General features: G+C 38.8%; 1 long non-coding RNA gene across 2 annotated transcripts in view; it reads right to left on the bottom strand.

Annotated features, from left to right (window-relative positions):
- Nucleotides 1–23,855, bottom strand: part of LOC106028756 (uncharacterized) — a 42,742-nt gene that overhangs the window by 10,034 nt on the left and 8,853 nt on the right. Inside the window, exons 3-5 of one of the 2 annotated variants that reach the window (XR_010044551.1) lie at nt 22,518–22,644; nt 17,566–17,662; nt 7,661–16,203 (exon numbers count right to left, since the gene is read on the bottom strand). This is a non-coding gene — a long non-coding RNA (uncharacterized LOC106028756). Of the gene's footprint in view, nt 1–7,660; nt 16,204–17,565; nt 17,663–22,517; nt 22,645–23,855 lie in introns of those variants that run through there. The other variant, XR_010044550.1, reaches the window with a different exon arrangement.

The following is a 23,855-nucleotide window of genomic DNA, read 5'->3' as shown; positions in this document are numbered from 1 at the left end:
GCCTAAATCTGTAAAGATGCCTTTTGTAAAAGAAAGAACCCACTTATGACATGAATAAGCAGTCTCCAAAGGGGTAAGTTTGAAATTTGAATGTTCTCTCTGTATCTTACTATTTCTTAGGGCTCAGCTAGTAACTGATATGTCATAATATGTCTGTTTTCCCCATAGCCATCTTCCAAAGAGGTAAGGAGCATGTTATTTACATAGTTATCATTTACTATTAAGAGAAAAAAACTGATAAATAACAAAAACCATCTTAAAAAAAGAAAATAGACATTATCTTTTGTGAGATATGTCTTGATTTCAAGGATGCTGAAATGTGAATATAAATATACATGCATGCATACGTGTGTACTAAAAGTATATGTATATTTCTTTATCTTAGCATTGATTGATAATCCAATTCAACACCCTGGAACCACTTTGCCAGGAAATGTATGCCTACGCCAGACACTAGCAAGATAAAAAAAAGTAAAACAAAATTTTGACTCTCAAGTTTTCAAGGAATGCTAAATCACTGCTGCTTTGAAAGTACTGCAGTACAAATTTAGCAACACAGTTGCTGCAAATGTAGTCAGTTAATTTAGGTCAGGATGGAGTAGGGTGGATCCTAATCCAGTAGGTCTGATAGAAGGAAAGAGCTGACCACCAGCGCTCCCACGGAGGGAGAATACCGCCACGTGATGACTAAAACCATGCTGCTGCAAGCCGAGGGGTTTGCTGGCAAACCCCTGAAAGCTAGGGAAGAGGCATACGACAGATTCTCCCAAAGGCTCTCAGAACAAACCAGTCCTGCTGACACTGTGACCTCAGACCTGCAGCTTCCAAAACCATGAGTTCAATTTTTATGCTGTTTCAGCAACGGCACTTGTAATGCTTCATTACTGTGTCTTTAGAAAACGAACACGTTTTAATGACTCTACCTCCTCTATATTTTCTTGCCCTAGTTACAGTATTATATGTACATGATGATTGTGACTATAATTATTTGGATGCTTTTTGGTCTGTTGTACCTTACATAATTTACCTCGTGGCATTTATGCTTTGTTTTATATAAAATATCTCAGGAGAGCTGGCCTAAGACTTAAGTGAGCAATCAATTGGTGTGCTATGACAAAAGAGAGTATTTGGAGGTAGCAGTTTGACTATTTGCCACTCCTGTTTTTATCACCGTGCTGAGCCAGAAGACGTCAGGGAGGCCGTCGTGGGGTGAGGGAGTGGAAGATGGGTGTCAGTAAAGACAGGGAAAAGGCACGCAAGCAGGAGAGGACTGTGTCCCCGTTCTTGGTGGCTTTGTAAGAGTTATCACTCAATGCTTGGAAGCTCTAGGGTAATGAATGAATGTGGGTATACAAGTGTGCAAAGAATAGGAACCAAATGCCAGAGAAACACATCTCACTGAGGCAGGCACTCACAATGCCACGAGAGTAATTGATACCCAGTGCCTACCAGGACAGTAAATGTAAGCATGGGTCACACAGGATTTTAGTTCAGAAATTCTATACCTGGAAACAGAAGGAAACCCAAGGAAATCTTAGTGTCAATGTCAGGTGATAGATGTGGTCTTGGCTGGGAGAGCAATCTAAGATCCATGGAGGAAATAAACACTAAATGCAAATCCAAACAGCCTAAGACTCATCTTGCAATGGCAGGAAGAAACACCCAAACACCACCCAGGATTTGGAGGCAGATTTATTTATGTCGTTGGACACTGATCAGGATCATTTTCAGAGTATCAGGCCTGTCTCTAGTAGGCTAGGGCTTTTATGGGACGCACAGGCAGGAGGTACAGAGGTGAGACAGAACAGCCTAGCAGTTCTGTCGATTAGCTAGCGGGGTGAGATCGTCTGTTACAAGGGTAGATTAATGATCATCAGTTCATGAAGCTGAATACAATGACACAATCAGGCATCCTGCACATTCAGTTACAATCTCACTCTCATGGGTACAGGGGTCAAGAAAGTAATCACAAAGCCATGAAATAATTACAGGGCTAGGCAGTTTCAAAAGAACAAACTTTTAAAAAGAACAGTTTCAGGGGCTGGAGGTTTAGCTCAGCGGCATAAGCACCTGCCTTGCAAGCAGGCAGTCATGAGTTCAATCCCCGGTACCGATAAAAAGGAAAAAGACACACACACCAAAAAAAGAACAGTTTCTCTGGTACAGTTCCTCCCTTTCGATCTCCGTTGAAAAACTGGAGATCTGGATGTGAATAATACTGAGGCCCCATCTGTGAGCTGGGCCACCAACAGGAAACAGGATGGAGACAGGAATGGAAGGTGATGGGGACTGCTGTGACGCAAAGCTTCATGGGTAATCACAGTCATGTCTTGCTGGTAGGTGGGAAGACCAGGATATTTGCATAACAGCATCAAACACCCCGATTTGGGTGGACCCAGAAAGCCATAGCAGTTGGGGTTGCACCTTACTAGAGATAGTCATCAGCAGATGCACCCAGGGGAGGCTGGAAAAGGGCAAGGCAAATAAGGAAGTTCTGAAACTCACTAAGTAACTAGCCACTTACAAGTACAAGCTGGGGCTGGGGATACAGCTTAGCGGCACAGCATCTGCCTGGCAAACAGGAGGTACTGGATTTGAGTCCTGGTTCCTCCCCCAGCCAAAGAAAATTAAAACTACATGCTATGGAATGAATTTTGTATAAAATTCTTACGTTGAAGTTCTAACCATAAGTGTGGCAATATGTGGAATAAGAAAATAATTAACATTAAACGATTATAGCCAAGTGTTATGGCACACACCTGTAATCCCAGCGTTCTGGAAGGGGTGGCAGGAGGGCCTCCACAAATTGGAGGCCAGCCTGGGCTACAAAGTGAGTTCAAGGCCAGCCTAAACCATATAATGAGACCCTGCCTCAAAAAAGACCAAAAAAATAAAAAAATGATCATGAAGGTGGAGTTCTGGTCCAGTAGGATTAGCGTTCTTAAGGAGGAAACCCCAGAGCTTGCTAGCTCTCTCTTTCCCGCTGGGTGCGCCCACAGTGAGAAGGTAGCCAGCTGCAAGCCAGGAAGAATGTCCCTCCTGGGAACCAAATTGATTAATACTTCAATTTTGGACTGGCTGGCTTCCAAACCTGAAAGAATAAATTTCTACTTGTGGTATTTAAACCACAAAGTATATTTTGCATGGCATTGTAAGGAGACTAATTTATTGTAGAGTATACAATAAATTTAAACTTTTTCTTTAATATCTTTGCAACAAAAATTAATCTATCTCTAAGGAAAGTTTTTAAGGTGGATATTTGCTTGCAAAAGGACAATTACAGGGCTGGGGATTTAGCTCGACAGCAGATCCCGTTACCAAACAAACAAACAAACAAAAAAGGACAACTGTAGTCAATTATTTGTTGCAACTTACCTTAAATATATACAAGACAAAAAAGTTTTACCTGTGGAGGATGTCCTTTATTTTCCTGTTCTTCATGTTAAAAGTAGTTTGTTTAAAACAATTTGTACATCCCTAGCTAATCCTCAGGAAACATTCTCAGAAGTAAAATTATTAAACTGAAGACTCCTTTGGTTTGAACCCGGAATGCTGCCCAAGACCTGTCTGTTAACAGGCTTGGTCACCAGCCTGTGGCACTCTAGGGAGGATGAAACATTTAAGAAATGGATCTAGGGGAAGGATTTTAGATCGTTAAGGGTGTACTGCTGAAGGGCACAGTGAAGCCTTAGTCCCTTTCTCTTCTTTTTTGAATCCTGGCCACAGAATGACCACCCACTCCTGCCACGATGAGCCTTCTCTCCACAAGTCCAAAAGCACAGAATAAAACTTCTAAATCTGTAAACTCCAACACACCTTATGTCTTTGTCAACTGACTTCCTCACCTATTTGTTATAGTCACAAAAAGCTAACATAACACAAAGCCTGTGCATATTTTAAGGTTACTTGAAAAAAATTCCAGAGTTCCCAATAAAAAAAAAGTTGATCCAATTTACACTCCACAAAGGAGTTGATGAACGTGTCTTTTTCCACATATTCCTGCCTCCCTTAAATTTAATTATAAATGTTGAGCTAGGAATTCAAGTGCAAGGGGTTATCGGAGTAATGTAGGGACCGAGCAGGGCAGTGGGTTAGGATGGGCTGCTGAAGGAGTGTGTCACTAAGCCAGCTATCACAGAGGGCAGCTGGAGCTTAATCTCCCAGAGAAACTCAGGCAAATGGTGCACAAGACCTCAAACTATCCCACCTACAGGGAAAATGCTCTTATGTCCACCCAAGAACCATGAAGTGAGGGATACTTGAGGGGAGGTAGCAGAGGGATTTCTGTAGTTACAAAACAAAAATAAGAAAATCTTCATCAGACTGAGCAGTTAGAAGTTCACTGGAGTGTGCTGAAACGTTCAGGAACATGTTCCAGCAGGGACAGCATCTGTTACACTTTGTCCTCAGTAGGCAAAACAAGCCAAGCTTTTGTACAGTGAAGAACTAGCCTCTGGCTTTGACCTTGATTACTGGAGGCGATGATCCCTCCTGAGTGCTCTCTGCCTGTTAACTGTCTTTGCTTCCCTGGGAACTTTGGCCACCAGACAGCAGAATGATGTGATTTACTAGGGGCTTTGAAGCAACACTTGGCTGTCACCCACTGTGACCAGGAAGTCAGGCAACAGGGGACTGAGCAAAGAGGAAAAGGTGAAACGTACACGAGGGTTCCTCCCTGGTGCTGCCTTTGGGTCTCTTTCCTCTGCTGGCTCTAATCTCTTTCCTTTCACGATGTTTAAACATTATAACTATGGGCTGAGGAGCTTGCCAGACAAGGTTGTAAGTTCAATTCCTTGCACCAAAGACAAAAAAAAATATATTATAACCATAGGTATGGTGAGTTTTGAGTTATTCTCAAATAAATTATTCAACCTGAGAATGGTCACCGATGAGCTCCCTAGGCTTTTTCTTTCCTAAGGAACTTAACTTTGTAGGGTTTTTAGGGCAAGTAGAAGGCAGGTAAATAGTTAAGTTATTTGCCTATTAAATAAATTTGTGATAGTTTTCAGTTATTGTCTAGTCAGTTCTATTAATCTTTTTCCTGATATCTTTTGTTTACTTTTTTTATTTTAAAGAGAATAAAACCTAGCAAAACAAAACTGAACAAAGCCAACAAAACAATGCAGTGAAAGTGGTACAGAACTTTGAAGCAGGATAATGGGAAATCAACAATGGCTACCATAAATATATCTTGTTATCTTCACAATAGTTGTCCATTCCACCAGACACAGTAAAATCAAATAAAACAAAATAGAACAAAACCAATCAAAACAGAACATTGAATAAAATAAAAACAATAAATCAAAACAAAGCAATGAGTTCAATACTGGATTTCAAAAACAAGACAAGGAAATCCCCCATATTTGCTATATTGTGTAGTTATCATCCTAGTAGATACTCAGACCACTGGGGCCTTAGGCCTGCAAAGTCAAACAAACAATGGAAGCCTTTAATTGTTTTTATAACTCAGTTGCTCTCAACTCAGCCTGTCCTTCGAACCAGCCAGTTGCTTGGAGGGGGAGCACAGTTCCTGATTCTCAGCTCATGTGCCGACTGACTGGCTCATGGGAAGGGTGATCTAGCTTCTCACCTCCTGGGCCCCCTGTACGGTTTGCAAGGATTACCAGAAGGCAGAACTGGCTTCTTGGCGGGGTCTCTGCAGACCCAGCATGGCTTCTGCTCCCTTTTGTTTACTTTAAAAGGTTTCCTTGCTACAAAATCATGTAAGCATTCACCTTTGTTTTCTAATGTTTTATAGTATCATTTTCCCTAGCTAATTTTTATGGAATTTGTTATCGCTAGTGGGTTAAAAAAAAAAAAATATTCTTTTCCTCAGTTGACCCAGCATAATCTTTTTTTTTTTCAAAACTCATTTTATTTCACAGAGAAAAAAAGATTTCAAAACACAGCTATCAGGGGACAACTATGATACACACATTTTGTATTGCCATTTCCAAATCATTCACCCAGAGCTCAAGACATCTGCATTCAATCATGCAAATCCTTCTCTTCAGTGAACTCAGACAAATCAGTAGTATAATTATCTTAACTGTATTTTTATATATGTGTAAGTGTACATATACAAATACCTCGTTTCAGCTTCTGATACTAGTGAGACAATATGATGTTTAAACATGTATGTCTGCTTTATTTCACTTAGAGCCAGCGTAATCTTTTAAATAATTATTTTTCCTTCATTTTTATCACATGCTACATTCCCATGCATACTGGGGTTTTATGTGGTCACTGCATTCTATTCGTCTGTATTATAGATTTGATTTTATATCACCCTTATCTTATCTTTTATATCACCCTTAGTTTCTGTGGGTGGCTTTATAATATACATTAATATTACACTGTATCCATCTTTCCAACTTACTCTTCCCCCTTAAATATTTTTTGCTCCTTTGCCTATTTAATCTTCCATCATAAAACTCTCTGCACCCCAAAATATGCTTCTCAGAAATGGAAGATAAAATCACTTTATCAATTTCCATTGCCCTCCCTTAATAAAATGCTACTAGATTTTTTTGAAATTTTATTACATAAAAATTAATTTGAGGAAGATTGATATATTTACAAAACTGAACCTTTTCATGAAGGAACTTGGTTTACTTCACAGTGAATAACAATAAAGATAATAATATGAAAAAAAAATTTAAGTTCACATTCTTCATATAAGTCCAGCACATTTCTTATTAACCTCAATGAAATAAGCATTACTATGGCCTTTAGTGAACAAATCCAAATTATCTCCAGAAATTTTTTACTTCTACCACCATCATATAAGACTTCCAAATCGAGCACATAACAAACATCTCCATAGATTTAGTGTGTACTCATTTGACTTTTTTGAGATGCTGAATAATCCATCATACATTTATCAGTTAGTTGTATTTTTGTCTTTGTAGACTTTTATCTTTTGCCTATTTTCTATTCTATATAATTATTTAGGTGATCTTCTAATTCAAATACCACATAATGTTTCTGTATATTTTCTTCTATTCATTTACATGTTCATTTGCTTTATAGTTCATGTTTAAAATTCTTTCCTTCTTTTTTTAACATGGGGCTGGGGCTCAGGGGCTTCACATGTGCTGAGCATATGCTCACATGTAAACTTTAACTCCCTAAGCCACATGGAATGTATGTCACTTAAGTGCGGGCTGAGTTTTTTAAAGTTGTTTGCTTTGTCTGTCTACTGAACCATGGCGTCTTTTGGGAGCTTACTTTATGCCATAACCTTTTAGTTTACTTTGTAACTTTTTTTATTTGTGCATATTTGCAATACGAAAAGTTTACATTCCTTGTGGAGAATTGATATCTGTACACAACACATCTTAAATCTTTTTTCCTCCTCCCCCCCCATCCATCTCTGAATTCTTCTTTTTTTGTGTGAGAGGGGGACATGTTTGCAATACCTAGTAATGTTTGAGGACAGAACTCCTTGCACGTACTTTTTGGCTCAGTAATAAAATGTTCTCATTAAAAGGGAATTCAAGCAGTGATAGCCAAAGACTTAGTAGACACAGCTTAGGTCCAGACTGTTCTCTGAAAGACCACGTGTTATAGGTTTGCTCCCTGGTTTGGCACAGTGGGAAGTAGTAGAAACTTTGAGAGGCAGAGCCTAGTTCAAGGTTTTAGGACACTAGCAACATACCATCAACTGGGACTGTGGACAGTGGCTTCTTTTCCTTGCATCCGAGCCATGAGGTGAGGGTTCTTTCTCCTTCACATATTCCTGCTATGGTGTGCTGTCTCACCTCAGGCCAAAGCAGCAGGGCCTTTCGGTCATGGACTGAAACTACAAGCCAAAACACATTTTTTCTCTTTGTAAGTTGCTTTATCGCAGTAGTTGGTAAAATAATAGAAAGTTGACTAACTCACTAGTGTATCTAACAAGATACATTTTCTTTTCAAGAATGATGGATACTTCAGCCAGTTGATGTTAGTTTTCTGAAAGGCTGTGAAGAGTTAAGCAGGTTATTTCACAAACCACAATCTAAAAATGAGTTGCTAAAATTTACTTGTGGGCCGGGGATTTAGCTCAGCAGCACAAGCAACCTTTGGCAAGCACAGGTACCCCTGGTACCCCGCCCCCCCGCCAAGAAAAGATACTAGTTAAAATTCACTTGGAAGTATCAATCATGCAAGGGTATAAATTTTGAATTTATAGCCACAAGTTCAACATATTTGGCAGATATGATCCAAGATTCTAGAAACATACTATCTACACAGCAATGTCAAGGAACAAGAAAACTATCTCTCAGAATCAGATATGGTTTCATAAAAAGAGCACCCAATTTGATGTCTGAAAACCTGGACTGGAGTCCTTGCACCATCTCTAAGTTTGACTTTGACTAAATCGCTTTAACGAGTCTCACTTTTCTCTGTTATGAAATGAGTGACCTGATGGGACTGTTAGAAGAGCTAAATGAGAAAATCTATTTGAAGGCATTGTGTAAACCGTAAAGCCCTGTTCAGTCACCGGTAGTGATTAATTTGGTTGATCTAAGTTTTAATATTCTACCCCTCTTGCTGTGGAGGAAATGCTGGCCCCTGCTGTCCTTGGCTGGGGAAGCACTGACTGAATCCCACTGCCTCCTCTACAGCTCCGTCCTGCTTCTGAGCCAACCTGCTTCCAGCCTGCCACGTTCCCAGGCCCTGAGTGCACTAGCTTTAGTGCAGGGCCTTCATGAAATCAGACCTGCCTCTAAGGAGGAAACAGGAATGGCATTTACTGAGCATCTACTGTACACCACACATTGAAAGGTTATGCTAGCACAATAGAGATGTATGGTAAGGACCATCCTTATCACTTCTTGTCATTATCTTCTGCTTGGACCAGGCTCATGAGATCAGTGATAGAACAACATTTAGTACAGGGTAGTATGTGTTCAAAATGCTAACTGCATTTCCACTCTTGGACACTGTTAGGAGTGGCTAGGAGAGGGAGAGAGTATTACATGAAAATTAGGTAGGGATCTACAGAATACTTGTACAGTGATTAAAAGTTTTCATTGCTTCAAACATCTACTTTATCACAGTATTTGGTATTACAGTATATGCGATTGGTAAGACTTTAGCATTCTTTACATGAAAAAAGTTTATTCCATCTCTTTTTGTTCACTTTTAGGTCTTTCTTTCTTCTCTCCTTTCTTTTTATCAGATTGCACCTTTCTGACTTTTAGAAGTCCCAACATCTCCACAGGTCTCTTTTTAATTGATGCATAACAATCCTAATATTTCAGGGCACAACGTGATGATACTACACATGTATACAATGTGTAATGATCAACTCCAAGAAACCAGTACTCCCATCTCCTCAAACATTTAGCATTTCTCTGAGCTTGAGTCTGTAAACTGTAGTCACTCTTCCCTTTAGGGAATGTGATACATTATACATATTGAATGCTGCCTTCCTCCCCCGTATATGAAACCAGGAGAGCAGACGGTACTGTTGGGGTGATGGAGGGAAATGATTAAAGTGTGTTATGTGCATGTAGAAATCTGCCAAATCCCCACTGTCAGTGTAACCAATATGCACTAACAAAAAAAGTGAGAGAAGAAAAAGAAACAGCAAGGAGGGTAGGGAGGGGAAAGGGGAGAAAGGAATGAAGAAGAGGAAAAGGGAGAGAAGTAAAAGAAGCCAGGAAGGAAGCCCTGCAGAAGGCCAGTGGAAGCAAAAGGTGGAATTGAATGACAGTGAGGAGCTTGCTGGGCTCAGCTGGTACATGCGGTGGGTGGAATCCAACTGCTTTGGTGGGAGAGGAGGCTACCCTTGCTCTGTCCAGCACCCTAAAGTGTTAGCAGCAATAATATTTTGAGAAAAAGCTTTTGTTTTTATTTTCATCTTTATTTTCTACTTTTGCCAATTTTGGGGAGGCATTTTGAACATTTTACATTTCGACAAAATTACTTGGACCTGAAGATTTAGTAATGTTATCAGATTAGTAATTAAGTAATTTATGCTGGACTATAGCGTATAGCTGGGAGTAATGGTGCATGCCTGTAATCCCAGCACTGGGGAGGCTGAGGCAGGAGGATCACTGTGAGTTCAAGTTCAGTCTGGCCTACAAAGTGAGTTCAAAGTGAGCCTGAACTGCATAATGAAACCTTGTCTCAAAAAGACAAAAAGAAAAAGAAAAGAAAGGAAGAGAGAAATATAGCTTGCATTTAAAAGCTGACACATTAAAGAGAAATTTAGAATACCACATTTCACAGTGTCCGTAGAATGTATTTGAAGACACTGTTTATTTAAAAGTAAATCTGGTATTAGTTCTATTCTGAACTTGGTATGAGGAGTATGCAAAGCAAACAAATAAAATGACACCAGATACTTTAACTGGGGGGCTTACTAGTCTAGCATTTATTTATCTTCTTTTTTAAAAAGCCACATCTTGGTTCTTACTTGAATAAGAAGGGAAGAAGTCCCAAGAGTCTACCAGGATGAAAATGATGTTTTCTTTTAAGCTTCTGCTTTCAGACAACTCTGTCTCCAAAGTCTGGAAGAACAGTGTCATCTTCAAGCAAGGCGGAAGAAAGAACAAGCCGAGCTGTTTCTCACCCAGGAGGGTAGATTTCCCGTATTGTTGGCCAACCGTGCATTTGGTGGCATCAGGTGGGCAGAACTGTGCCATAGGCAAAGCCGGTGCATCATCCAGCAGCTTTGTGCCTGACTGACCTAGGCTGGGTCCCAGGTATCCCCAGTGAACTCGCCTCCAGCAATACCTGGTGGTACTTAACTTTGGATCATTCCTCATTGGAGGCTCTCGTTTTCTTTTGTTGTTGCTTTCTCCTGACTTCTGTGAAGGGCGGCAGGATTGTGACTAGCGGCTGCCACTCAGGGCATTTCCACCCTCTGAGGGGAAGGCAGAGGAGTCACCAAGAGAGAGGCCAGCAGTGCCCGTTAGCACCTGCTGCAGCAGTGCGAAGTTGGCTGCTACCCCAGTGTCGAAAGGAAGGCGGCTGTGATCAGCCATGGCAGAGTCTAATTTTGGAATGTCACAGGATTCAGGAGACAAAAAGCATTGCGTACTGCTGAGTCACTGAGAACTGAATGTTGTAGGTTGGGGAGGACAGAAGCAACAAGAATATGTGAGACAGATCACCGAGTAGATGGATGAGGAGAGTCGTGCTGCCTCTAACAGCATCAGACATTCGTGTGTGCATCATGTCACTGATTAGGAAATGAGTTGTTTGTTCTGCAGTGTCTTCACCAGTGAAAGGCAAGGGGATGAACTTGGCTGGCACACAACGAACTAGGCGTCTTCCTCCCGGCAGAGTGCAGAGCTGGGATTCACCCAGCTCTCCTCCACCTCTGCCTCTAGCCAGGCCTCTCAACTCCTGTGAGTGGCATGGGGCAGTGTCATCTTGTTTCTGGCAATTGTTTAACTCTATTAGGTCAGTTACTCTGTGTGTGTGTGTGTGTGTGTGTGTGTGTGTGTGTGTGTGTGTGTGTTTGTATCAGGAACTGAACTCACGACCTCATGCTTGCCAGGCAAGCACTGTGCTGCTGAGCTATATCCTTGGTCCAGGGATTCTGTTTTATATTCGTGTGACCTGCACCCCTCCCTCCACGTATTTGTCCTGTAGTAAGTATGTGAAAACACAGGCTAAATGGAAATGGAGTGCAAAGAGCTGGGGTTACAGATGTGTACCACCACACCTGCCAGAGCTCTGAATCTGGAGACAGATGTCTTGGACTTTGATTCGCGTTGTCCTTGTTATCCACAAGAATTTGGGTAACACACTGACCAGGCTTTCTTGTCTCTGCCCAAGAAAATAGTGACTTCTGCTCTGCCTACTTTACTGTTAATGTAAAGATTTGTAAAAATATAAACATGAGCAGAAACTACAATGAAAATGTAGCATACACATCCTGTAGGTCTGCATCAACTTGTCACCAGCACAGCGAAAACTTACTGTATTTTATCTGGATCTGGACCTGAGGGAGAGAGAAAGCCCAGGCTGTGTGACTGGTCCCAAGCCTGATCCTGCTCCTGCCTGTCATCACCCTGTCTGTTGATGACCCACATGCAACATCTTGATTTTCCCCACAGAAAGCTTTTATTAAAGACATCTAGAGCTCTCTCTACCTTGTAGACGTGATACAACATTGATCTCTAGAGTCTACTTTCTTGCTTATTTATTTATTTATTTCAACGATTATGTTAGATGCTAGGGGCTTGGAGATAATTTTTTTAAAGTTTTACAATTCAGTGAGAAAGACAAAAAACAAGTAGACAGATAAAGACATTACTATAAGTTGTGATATGTCCATCGCCAGATGAATAAATAGATAAGATGTGGGATACATATACAATAGAGTACTACTCAGCCATAAAGAAAGATAAATTTTAGGCATTTGGAGAGAAATGGATGCATCTTAAAACCGTAATGCTAAATGAAATCAGACATAGAAGGTTAAATATTGCATGGTCTCTCACATACGAATATAAAAACTCAAAAGAACAAAAAAAAAAAAGACAGCTGGTTGCAAATAGAGAGTTGGATCTCTTGGAGATGGAAGGTGATCTAGGGAAAGAGAAAGAGTAAAGAGAGGGGAAGGAAGAATATAAGGGTTAAGCTGTGGTATGTACCAACCCTCAACCATAAATACATTCACTATGCATTGCAAACATGTAATAAAACAAACAGGAAAATGTGATAAATGCTAGGAAGGAAACATATCAGGTGACATGATAAGGTTGGCAAGAGACATACTTGGAGTGATTAGAGTCTTCTATTAGCAGGAACTCGAAGGAGAAAGTGAGCCAACCATGCAGAATAATAAGAACGTTCTGGGCAGAGAGAACAGGGTGTGGGAGGCCCCAAGGCTAAAGGAGACTGAAAGGTGGGAGGTGAGGCTGGCATCTAGAGAAGAGAAGAGAAAGCCCAGGTGAGGGAGGCAGGAGGAGTGAACTGAGACCAGGGCAAGGATTACTGAAAACTGTGATGTGTGTAGTTTTAAAATCATACTACTATTGGAGCCCACAATGTCTTCTTTTTTTTTCTTTTTAAAGAGGGTAAAATTAAACATAACAAAGCAGAACAAAACAGATCATAAGATAACAATGTAAGAGACACAGATTCCAAAGCAAGATAACCAGAGATCAGACACATTGGAGTTGGGCAGGACAGGCCTGAACCTGGATCCCATTGGCGTCAGTCGGCTGCTTCTGGCTCAAAGAGTTGGATCTGCTTGGGTCAGGACCCAATAGCCCGGGACAAAACTGTCCTGAACCTGTGACATCCGCACGGCACAGACTAACGTGCTAAAGACACTCGCAGGTTGACTGGCTCAGCGGAGAGGGGCCAGCCCACAATGTCCCTGCATGGAGCTCACAGATCAACAGTATACCGGACAGGGCAGCAGTGCCCTAGCCAGCATGCTTCAGAAAAATTATAAACAATAGGGAAAGGGCCTGAGACCTCCACCATACAACTGTCTGGAAGAAACCAGAAACATGACAAGAGAAAGAAACAAGAAAAAGCCTCCAGCCACTGACCCAGGGAAAATAAGTCCAGGAGAGCTGAATACAGACCAGATTGAGGGCAGCAAATATGTAACATCAGACACAGCATCAGTGGACATAAAGAAATACTTTCATGACCTCATATACGAACTTAAAACTGAAATTCTAATTCAAGTGAAGCAAGATACAAAAAGATTAATAAAACAAGTGCTAAGCACCTCTCAAGAAAACACAGATGGAAGAATGGAGGAACCCAGAAAAAAGAGAGAAACCTTTGATAAAGAATATAAACAAAATCTAGAATATATGAAACAGATTCAAAGAGATTACCAGGAAATTAAAAACTCTACTGAAAGCTGGCAAAATTCCTGGACAGAAACTAAAGTTAGACTTTCAAAACTTGAAGATAGATTTGTAATGCATGATTGTAAAAGGAAAGATCTCTTAAAAATAACAAGCAACCAGGAAGTAATAATGCAAAGGCTAGAAGACAACAAGAGGATGTATAACTTAAGATAAAAAATGTGAACGAAGAAGCAGGAGTAAACACAAATGAAATACAAAGGCTATTCACAGAAATAATTAAGGAAAACTTCTCAAGCATAGAAAAAGAAAATGATATTCAGATATATGAGGCATACAGAACTCCAGCCAGCTACAACCAAAACAGATCTACACCCAGTCATATAATAATCAAGATCCCAGAAATTCATCACAAGAACAGAATATTAAAACTGTCAGAGAAAAGAAACATCGCCTATAAAGGAAAACCCATCAAAATCGTGACAGACTTCTTGACACAAACTATCAAACCAAGAAGAACTTGGAGCAAAGTATTCCAAGTCCTGAAAGAAAATAACTCCAATCCAGATTGACGTACCCTGCAAAACTGTCTCTCAAAATTAATGGAGAAACAAGATGCTTCCATGACTAAGAGGAGCTGGGGGAATTCGTGATCACCATTCCAACCCTACAAGAAATACTGAAGGACATTCTAGAGAGAGAGAAAAAATACCAGGATTCTAGCAACAGTAGCAGAGAGGCCTCCATGAACAGGGAAGACAGTGGAATGAACATCACCCTTTCCACGGGACCCAATCCCTAGCACTCACCATGGGTTAGTGCAGCTCTCCCTGTTGGTTTTGCTCTCCATGGCACCACATCCTCCCACCAAGGGCCCAGGCTCACCAACCCCGGATTTCAGCGGCCACGACTTCAGTGTGACCATGAGTCGTCCAACTCCAAGGTGCACCCAGCAAAGTGCAGGATCAGCTCCAGTGAGTGCAAGTCTGGTTCCAGCCTTTCGTCCATGTTTTTCCTTTCTTTTTTTTTCTTTTCCTTTTCTTTTTTTTTTTCCCTCGGTTTCTTCCTGGGTCGTGAGAATCCTTTTGTCTGGTCTTCTCCATGGTGTTAAGTTCTAGCATCTGAGTTGTTTTTCTCAGAGAGGCTCTCTACCCTGCTACCTATCAATCTGCCATCTTCCCAGAATCCCCCTCATTCCATATCATGATCTCTAGATTCACCCATTTTTCTATAAATGATAAAATTTCATTCTTTTTTATGACTGAATAATATATATAGCATTTATCTATCTATTCATCCATTGATGAGCATCAAGGCTGGTTTCACATCTTGGCTATTGTATATTGTGCTACAACAAAAATGGGTATGCAGGTATCACTATAGTGACTTTAATTCTTTTATATATATATATATATATATATATATATATATATATAACAAGGTGTGGTATGGCTGGATCAAATGATAGCTCCATTTTCAATTTTATGAGGGGCTTCTATACTGATTGTATCATTGGTATTGTAGCACTGATGCTTTGATGGGAATTTCAATGGATTTGTATATCGCTTTTGGTAGTGGGATCATTTTAACATTAATTCTGCCTGTCCATGGCATGGGTAGTCTTTCCATCCTTTAATGTCTTCAGTTTCACTCTTCAGTACTCTGCAGTTTGTATCATGGAGGTCTTTCACCTCTGTGGCTAGGTTTTTAAAGTACTATGAATAGAATTGTCCTCCTCATTTATTTCTCAGCTAGTTCATTATTGGTGTACAGAAAAGCTATTTTGATTTTTTATCCTACTACTTTTCTGAGAGTATTAGCTCTAAAAGTCTTTTAGTGGATCTTTCTAAATATAGGGCATTTCATCTGTAAACAAGGATAATTTAACTTATTCCTTTCTTATTTGTATCCCTTTTATTTACTTTCTCTTGCACCTTTGTCTCATCTCAGTAATTTCCACCTTGCTCATGATGATTTAATCATTGTTCCCCAGCACAAATCATCTTTGCTTCCTTTGATCAGGTTGTCCTTTCCTACTGCAATGGCCTTTCCATTGCCTCCTTTCCAAATCCAACCCACATTTGAGAGACTCACTCAGATCCCTTTTCTTCTTTGAGGTCTTTTCTGACACTTCATACTTCAGGGTCAGGTTTAAATTTCACTGCAAGCTTCTTAACCTGCATTCTGTGTATGTGTATCCAGGACATACTTTCTTCCCAAACAGATTTCTTAACAGAGTGTGTTAGTTGTCTTTCTCTAATAAAGTAGCTAAGACAACTTATAAACAGAAAGGTTTATTTTGGCTCACAGTTCTGGAGATTCCAATGTATTATCAGTCAGCCTTCTTGCTTTTGGACTTCTGACAAAGGAGCACATCATGGCAGGTAGTGTGCAAAGAAGCAAAAACACTCACCACCTATGGCTAGGAGAAAAAGAAAAAAAGTAGGAAATGGAGATCCACTATCCCCTTTGTAGGCACACTCCCAGTGACCTAAAGTTCTCCCACAAGGCCGCAGCTGTTAAAACTCCACTTCTGTCTAATAACACCACTCTTGGAACCAGAGTGGAGGGTTGTTTAAAATCCAGCTACAGCACTGGGCTTCTGCTTCTGTTATCTGTTTATCAGCACAGGCTCTACTTCATCTCTCATGACACTGAACAACTAGTAAGAGCTCAGTAAATACCTGAATGAATAGGCATATAACATATAGTATCTTCTCTGAGAAGGGCAATCGTTGAGTTGTTTTCCCGTCTTTATCCCTAAAGCTATTCCACTGATTCATCAGTAAAATGAATGATTATACTCGGGGATGATTTTCAGGCAATATTTACCTCCACATTCCTACCAGATGGTAAATACCTTGGCCCCCCTATTCAACGTCTCCATTCCTTCATCCTAACCATTCAGCCCCTTCTCCTTTGTATTCCCCACGTCTCTCTCCAATCCAGAAACCAAGAGTGTTTTAAATATACCTGAGGTTTTGTTTTCACTCCATTATAGTAATGCCAACAATCGAGAGATGAGTACCATTGGAAAGATAGTTACTACTCATGGTTCCCAAGACAATAAGTTCCCAAAGAGGTTTGTCATGCAATGCAAGTTTAGATGGGGACACACCCAGGTGAGTCAGGGAGCAGAAGCTCTAAGGAAAAGCCTGTGCTAAAGTGTTTGTTGGGCTTTTGCAGCAAGGAACAGGTGAGACAGGGATAGCAGATTTGGGCGTAGATAGTTTGAATAATTTCATAAGATGGTGGGCTACAGGAATTGTTATAACCTCCTTTAGTGCCGCTATCCTGTTCTGTAAGCGTCGTTACCCTCACCTATGTTTCAACTCTCATTACTTGTAAATTATCCCTTTCCAGAACAGCAATTTAGTCCCGTAACCCACTGACCCTGGATTGTAAAACATTTGCTGACCACTGATTGTAAAACACTTGGTCCCAGGACCAACTGGCCCTGGTTGTAAAACATTTTTGCAGAAATTAACTCCCTCTTTGTATAAGCTTCCTCCCTTTTTCTCCTCTGCTTCACTGTCTTGACCCTTTAAAAACCCCCAGTAATCTAACCTGGAGGCACAGCTCTGCAGATTCCAGCGGCAGGGTGTGTCGCTGGTACCAGCTAAAATAAAGCGCTTTTTAAGACGGCTTGCCTTTGTTTGGGGGCCTTTTTGGGTACAACAAGAATGCTCCTTAGTTATCCATTGTCGTCCTGGGGTAATTTGGGGCAGAGGGATAGTTTCCTAAATTCTAGGATTCTTATGAAAGAAGGTATGTGGAAATATACCTTGGTGTTGCTTGATTCAGATGTCAAAGATATGCCTGTAGACAAGCCATTCTTTATCTCCAAGAATTAGGTAACCCCAAGGCAGATTCTCCCAGGTCTTCAAGGTCCCAAGGTATCAAAGCATTATATAATACAGAAGAAAAAGATAATTAATGCAAAGAAGTTAGTGCCGAGCATGATAAGGTATGTCTCCCACAGATTTGTTCCAACATTTGTTATGCTCTGAGCCAGAATACATAGAAAGGCTCTCTCATAAAAGTGGAAATGCTACAAAATTACAAATCAAGCCCACATTTAAATAAAATACATTCAATCTTCCTTCCTCAACAATTTATATCATTTATACTCTTGAAAATCCCTATCTAGGATCCTAATTGTAGTCATGGGAATCTCTGATTCACTTCCACAGTATAAAAAGTCCAACCTAAATTGCTATTTTACTTATGATATGATGGTAGGAATTAATAAAATATGAAGTTTCTTTGCTTTGCATTGGAACTCAAGTTAATTTGATAACACTACATACATGCATACCAAGTAGTAAGTTTGCTTGACAGTTATGCCATTAATTAACATATCTATATTGAAAAACTATGTTAGTGTAACTGATAAACAAAACAAAAGAGCTGGTATTTTCAAAGAAAAGTAAATTAGACAAACTTTTGGTGAATATCACACTACCATCCCCCAAAAGAAGAAAGAAACATATATAACATCATGTGTAGAAAGAGTAAAACCACAATGTGGTAAAAACTTTAAAGCATTTAAGATGGAAACAAAATGTAAAATTACACTGAATTTTAAACTTTAAATTAAAAAATAATTTAGGAAAGCTATCAAAATTAAACAAGTTAGAAAAGAAATCTATAACCATAAGAAAATTGAAAAGTTGTCCCAAAACTTTCATATCTAAAGGTCTCTAATACCTTATAAAAACAGGTACAGTAACTCCAAGTACTTAAAGTGTTTTGCACACTTAAAAAAAGACACAGTTCATGAATTTTGCAATGTGAGCTTAATGCTAATGTAAAAATTTGAAACAAGTAAACCATTAACTTCTCTCAGTTACAAATACAGCTATAAAAATATCAGTAAGCCAAGGCTAATAGTGTATTTCAAAGTCAAATATACCATGAAAAGTGTTATTTCTTTTTTAAGTTGAAAGTTTAGTTCAATCTATGGAAATTTACTAATATATTTTAGTTCCTTAACAGATTAACAAAAAAAAATCATATGATTAATTCAACAGATGCTTAAAATTTATTTTATAAATGTAATATCCATTCTCAATAAAAGTATGTGATAAGCTAAGATTAGAAGAAATGGTCCATAACATAATAAATATAAACTATTACATGATCAAATTAATGGCATCCTAATTAAAGTTGTGAAAAGGTAAAAATAAAAAATTATTACCTGCTGACATTATTATTTCACAATCAAAAAACTCTAAAGAATAAACCAAAAACAAGTCAACTAAAAAAGATTTAGTATGGTAGCCATCTGTGAAAACACAGCATACAAATTAATGGGTTTCCTGTAACAGAAATAACCAGTTTTTAAAAAACAGAAACAAATAATTTTCATAAGAGCAACTAAAAGAGCAGAATAACTTTGAGTAAATGTATAAGAAATATGAAATGCCTATATAAATAATATCATTTTATAGATTACAATTTTCAAATTGGTAGCATGGCTTACCAAGTCTCCTACAATTGTGGATTTATCTAGTTCTCCATAGATTCTGGATGTATTTGTGTTTTCAAGTTTTTACTTTAAAATGGAATTGAAATTATGGGAAATTTGTAAGTTTTCAAACATTAAAGACAAAAAGAATTTTCCAATTAACTAGTCATTCAAAAAGGAACACTTCATAGTCTAAGTGAAATTTTAAAATTTAAGTTGTTTCCTAGAAAACTTGAAATCAGGCAAAATTAATGGGCCATAATGGAGATAAATTAGAAATTAATAAAAATAGGGGGCTGGAGATTTAGCTCAGCGGCATAAGCACCTGCCTTGCAAGCAGGTGGTCATGAGTTCAATCCCCGGTACCAATAAAAAAAAGAAAGAAAGAAATTAATAAAAACAGATGTGCAGTCAATCTCCAAATATTTGGAAATCAACAAATTTCTCATTACTCATGGATCTCATTACTCATGGGTTTCAAATTACTCATGGGTCAAAAGGAAATCTATAAAGGAAACTAGAAAAAAATAAATGGAAATGAAAATACAGCATTACCAAAATTTGTGGTATAAGTACTTAAAGCAGTGATCTAGGGAAATCCATTGGATTAAATGCTTATCTTGGGGAAAAAAATGTCAAATCAGTAATTGAAGTTTGTACCTTAGAAAGCAAAACTAAACAAAGCAAAACAAAAGAAGGAAAGAGAGAGAAAAAGAAAGAAAGAAAGAAAGAAAGAAAGAAAGAAAGAAAGAAAGAAAGAAAGAAAGAAAGAAAGAAAGAAAGAGGATATAAAGAGTTCAGCAAGACACCCAGTATCATAACCAGACATTCAACCTACAGCACAGGATAAAAAATTTGTTGGCTTTATTCTGTGGGCAGATTTCTGTACAAACAAAACTCTCCATTAAAATAATACCCTTGTTCTCTTAGTCTTTTCTTACCTATGCCTACTTTTTTTCATTTGGCAAAATAGTGACGTAATCAGAACTTCACGATTAGTAGCTTGTGGAGGTAACTTGCAAATTGTCGCTTCCTGCTTTAATCTAACCAAGTCTTGGAATGCTAGGTGGTATCATTGCTACTACTATCTAAACACAGAGAAATCTGTGCTGGTACTTGTTGTGCATGGATGAACACATAGGGTATACTAGCCACTCCATTGCAAGCAATGTGCAAACAATGCTTGGCTCATATAAAATGAGGAGCCTCCTTTCTTGCTCATTATTTGATCTGTTCAATTGTAGTTGGTTTAATTTATGGGAACCCTGGCTAAAAAGTGTTTTCTGAACTCCTGATATTATCCTCCCAACAGTCACAACAGTAGACTTCTTGGTGCCTTGTATTTTCTCAAAGTTTCTGGATATTTGCAAGGAGCTATCATCAAACGGTCTCCGACTAGACTGTGAGAACCTGCTCAGAAAGGGAAAATTGTCAGACAAAACTATGAGAAATCGTATTTTGGACTGAACTTTTGCCCACAGACTAAAACAAAACCAAAATGAAGTCACTTATGGCAAAAGTAATACAATCAAACTAAAACTTTAATGAAGATGCTATACTCCAAAACAGATGAGTTCTTTTCCTGAAGTGAGGGGTTTGAGTCTACCTGAGGAAGTGTAATAAAGAAGTTCCTTCTGATTTAACCTCTGTAAAAAGAAACCAAAAGTAACCTGATGTTAAACAGTGGTTTTTTTCCTATTATTGCATTTCTTTGTTCCACCCTACAAAATCCACTGTTCCGCTCTTTCCCAGTGTGAACTGAGACTGAAGAATTCCATAGATGATACTGACCGACCGTATTTTTAAATTGCAAGGTTAACCAAATGGCAAGGAGGAGGACTGCTACATTTATTCTAAAGCTTTTCCATGCATATTTTATGTTTGACCTAAAGGGAGCTACGCTTGAATACAGGGAACTTTACCTAATTTGATGTGTAAAAAGACTGAAACCTACTCATGTAACAGGTAGCTGAGCCTCAGCCACCCACAAGCGTGACTCATCAAACCATGTTCAAATGGGGCAGAGGTACACTATCATCAATCAGTTTGTCTCTATCTCACTTCTATTTTCTATATGTCTATATGTTTCTCAGACTATAAATATATCCTGCTCATTTGGTGGGGTGAATCTTTCAGAACCAGTTTTGATCCAGACAGCTGCTTGATTCTAGTTATCATTAAAGCCAATTAAGTGCTACAGGAGAAGGAAAAGAAAAGGAAGGGGAGGAAGAGAAAAGGAGAAGGAAGAGCAAAATAAGCCCAAAGCAGGAGAAAAGGAATGACTGACAACAAAAGTAACTGATATTGATAATAGAAAAGAGAAAAAAAGCCAAAAGCTGATTCTTTGAAGTTTTCATTACAATCGATACTGAGGGTGACCAAAAAAAAATGAGACAAAAATTTCCAACATAAAGGATGAAAGAAAGATTATCATTACTGGTCTCATGAACATTAAAATGATAACAAGGGAATACTATGAAAAGTCTAAATGTTTATAAATTTGACAACATGGCTCATGCCTGTAATCTCAGCACTCGGGAGGCTGAGGCAGGAGGATCGTTGCGAGTTCGAGACCAGCCTGGACACAAAGTGAGCTCAAGGCCAGCCTGAACTGCACAGCGAGACCCTGTCTCAAAAAGACAAAAATAAAATAAAATAAAATAAAATAAAATAAATTTGACAACATAGATGAAGTAAATCAAATTGTTTAAAAAAAACAAACTACCAAGTTTATTCAGGAAGAAGCAGGTAAATAGTAAACAAATCTAATTATTTCATATATACAAACATACAGATATATGAGAAATTAAATTTGTAGTTGAAAGCCTTTCATAATGGATAGTACGGGCCCAGCAAACATTAATGGAAGGAATAACAATTCTACACAATCATTATCAGAACAAGGAGAGAGAGGAATACTTCTTATTTCAGTTTATGAGGTAGGCATTACTCCATAAAACCAATGACATTATAGTTTTTTTTAAAAATCAAGCCAATATTACTCATGAACAGAGATGCAAAAATCTTAAAAATTAGCAAATCAAATTTGTAAAAAGAATTGTGTCATGACAAAGGCAGGTTTATTTTAAGAACAAAAGGCTCATTCAACACTGGAAAAGGAATAGGAGTAACTCACCATATCAACATGAGCATATTCCTGGATACAGGGGAAAAAAGACAGAACAAACCCAGTACCCATTCATGATTTAAAAATGAACACTTCAGCAAAAGAAGTAAAAACATGAAATAAAAAGAAACTTACTTACCCTAATAACAGACGTCTATGAAACACCTACAGCTGACTTCATAGTCAGTGATGAAAACCTAAGTGTTTCCCCTCGCCCCTCGTTCAGTGGTTGCTTCCAGTTATCCAGTTCCCATTAGGACCCAAGACTGAAACACAAAAACAAGCCCCAGCTTGAAAAGGGACATGAAAAGGTCAATATTATTTGCTTGTTCTTTCAGAATATGTCCACCTGACCACCGAAATATCTAGGTTAGCTTCTTATCATCTGTTGCAATCAGTAAATATTTATCAAATAACACAAGGGATCGTATCAGCAGTAAAAAGGAATATCATGTGCTGAGCAGCCTGAGAAAGTACAAAGCCAAAGTCCCCCGGTGTTCAAGAGGCTCTTCTAGATTCATAATGAGCACTTGCCTTCATGGTTTGGAAATTATCTTTAATATATTCCAAACTCTTTCTTTTTTGGTGCAGATGTTTGTGTAATTAAAATTTTCAGACTCCACATGGGCAAGATAGCTGGGCAGAGAAAATTCCCTAAAACTATATCTGTTTCAGAGAGACTAGAGGTTGTATGCAGGCTGAAAAATAGATAGAGCTAGACTTTGAAAGAGCAGACGATTAGCGCTTTAAGTCCAACATTCTGAAATTAACCTCAGTAGGAAATCTAGCATTGCTCATACTGCCCTTATGCCTCCTGTCTTCCCATAAACAAAAACTGCTAGTGTCAAAGATCAGGAGGGCAGCTCGAGTTTGTTGTAGGGTCTGCTTGAAACCTGCATCTTCCTGATTTGAGTTGGCTGAATCTTAGTAGAAAAAAATAATTGTTTTATTATACACTCTAACACTGTAAGAAAACAAGGGATGGAAAAGAAAAATGTTTGGGGAAAGGAGAATGGCAAAGGATGAGAAAACAGAAGAGTTTAGGAAAGAGAGCATTTTATTATAAGCTTGTTGAGGCCTTGTATCAACACTTTGTATACAAAGAGTGAAATGCTTGTTGAATGAAAGGATGAATGAGTTGAGAAAAGCTATACTAATAATTTAACTTTGCAAGTAGCATTAAATATTAAATTAATCAGTCTTTAAATATTTAATAAATCTACCTATATACAAAATGGCAATGCAAATGATATTTCTTCTCAGCTCCCCCAAATGGTATGTGTACTTTCAACTCTTTATCCTCTGTTACAAATGCTTCTCTGTGAAGAGCACCTACCCTACTCCAACTCTCTTTCTGACTAGGATCTTGATCGCACAGATGGGGCCATGTAATCAATGCACACTAGACCTGAAACCATAATTTGGTTTTCAGAATCCCTGGTTTGGCTCTCAATTACTCTGAGATAGAAATGAAAGT

The sequence above is a fragment of the Cavia porcellus genome, unplaced genomic scaffold, assembly GCF_034190915.1.
Source record: "Cavia porcellus strain 051 isolate PalLab524CR breed Dunkin Hartley unplaced genomic scaffold, mCavPor4.1 scaffold_29, whole genome shotgun sequence".
Taxonomy (NCBI): Eukaryota; Metazoa; Chordata; class Mammalia; order Rodentia; family Caviidae; genus Cavia; species Cavia porcellus.
This window is presented reverse-complemented; position numbering and strand designations above follow the sequence as displayed.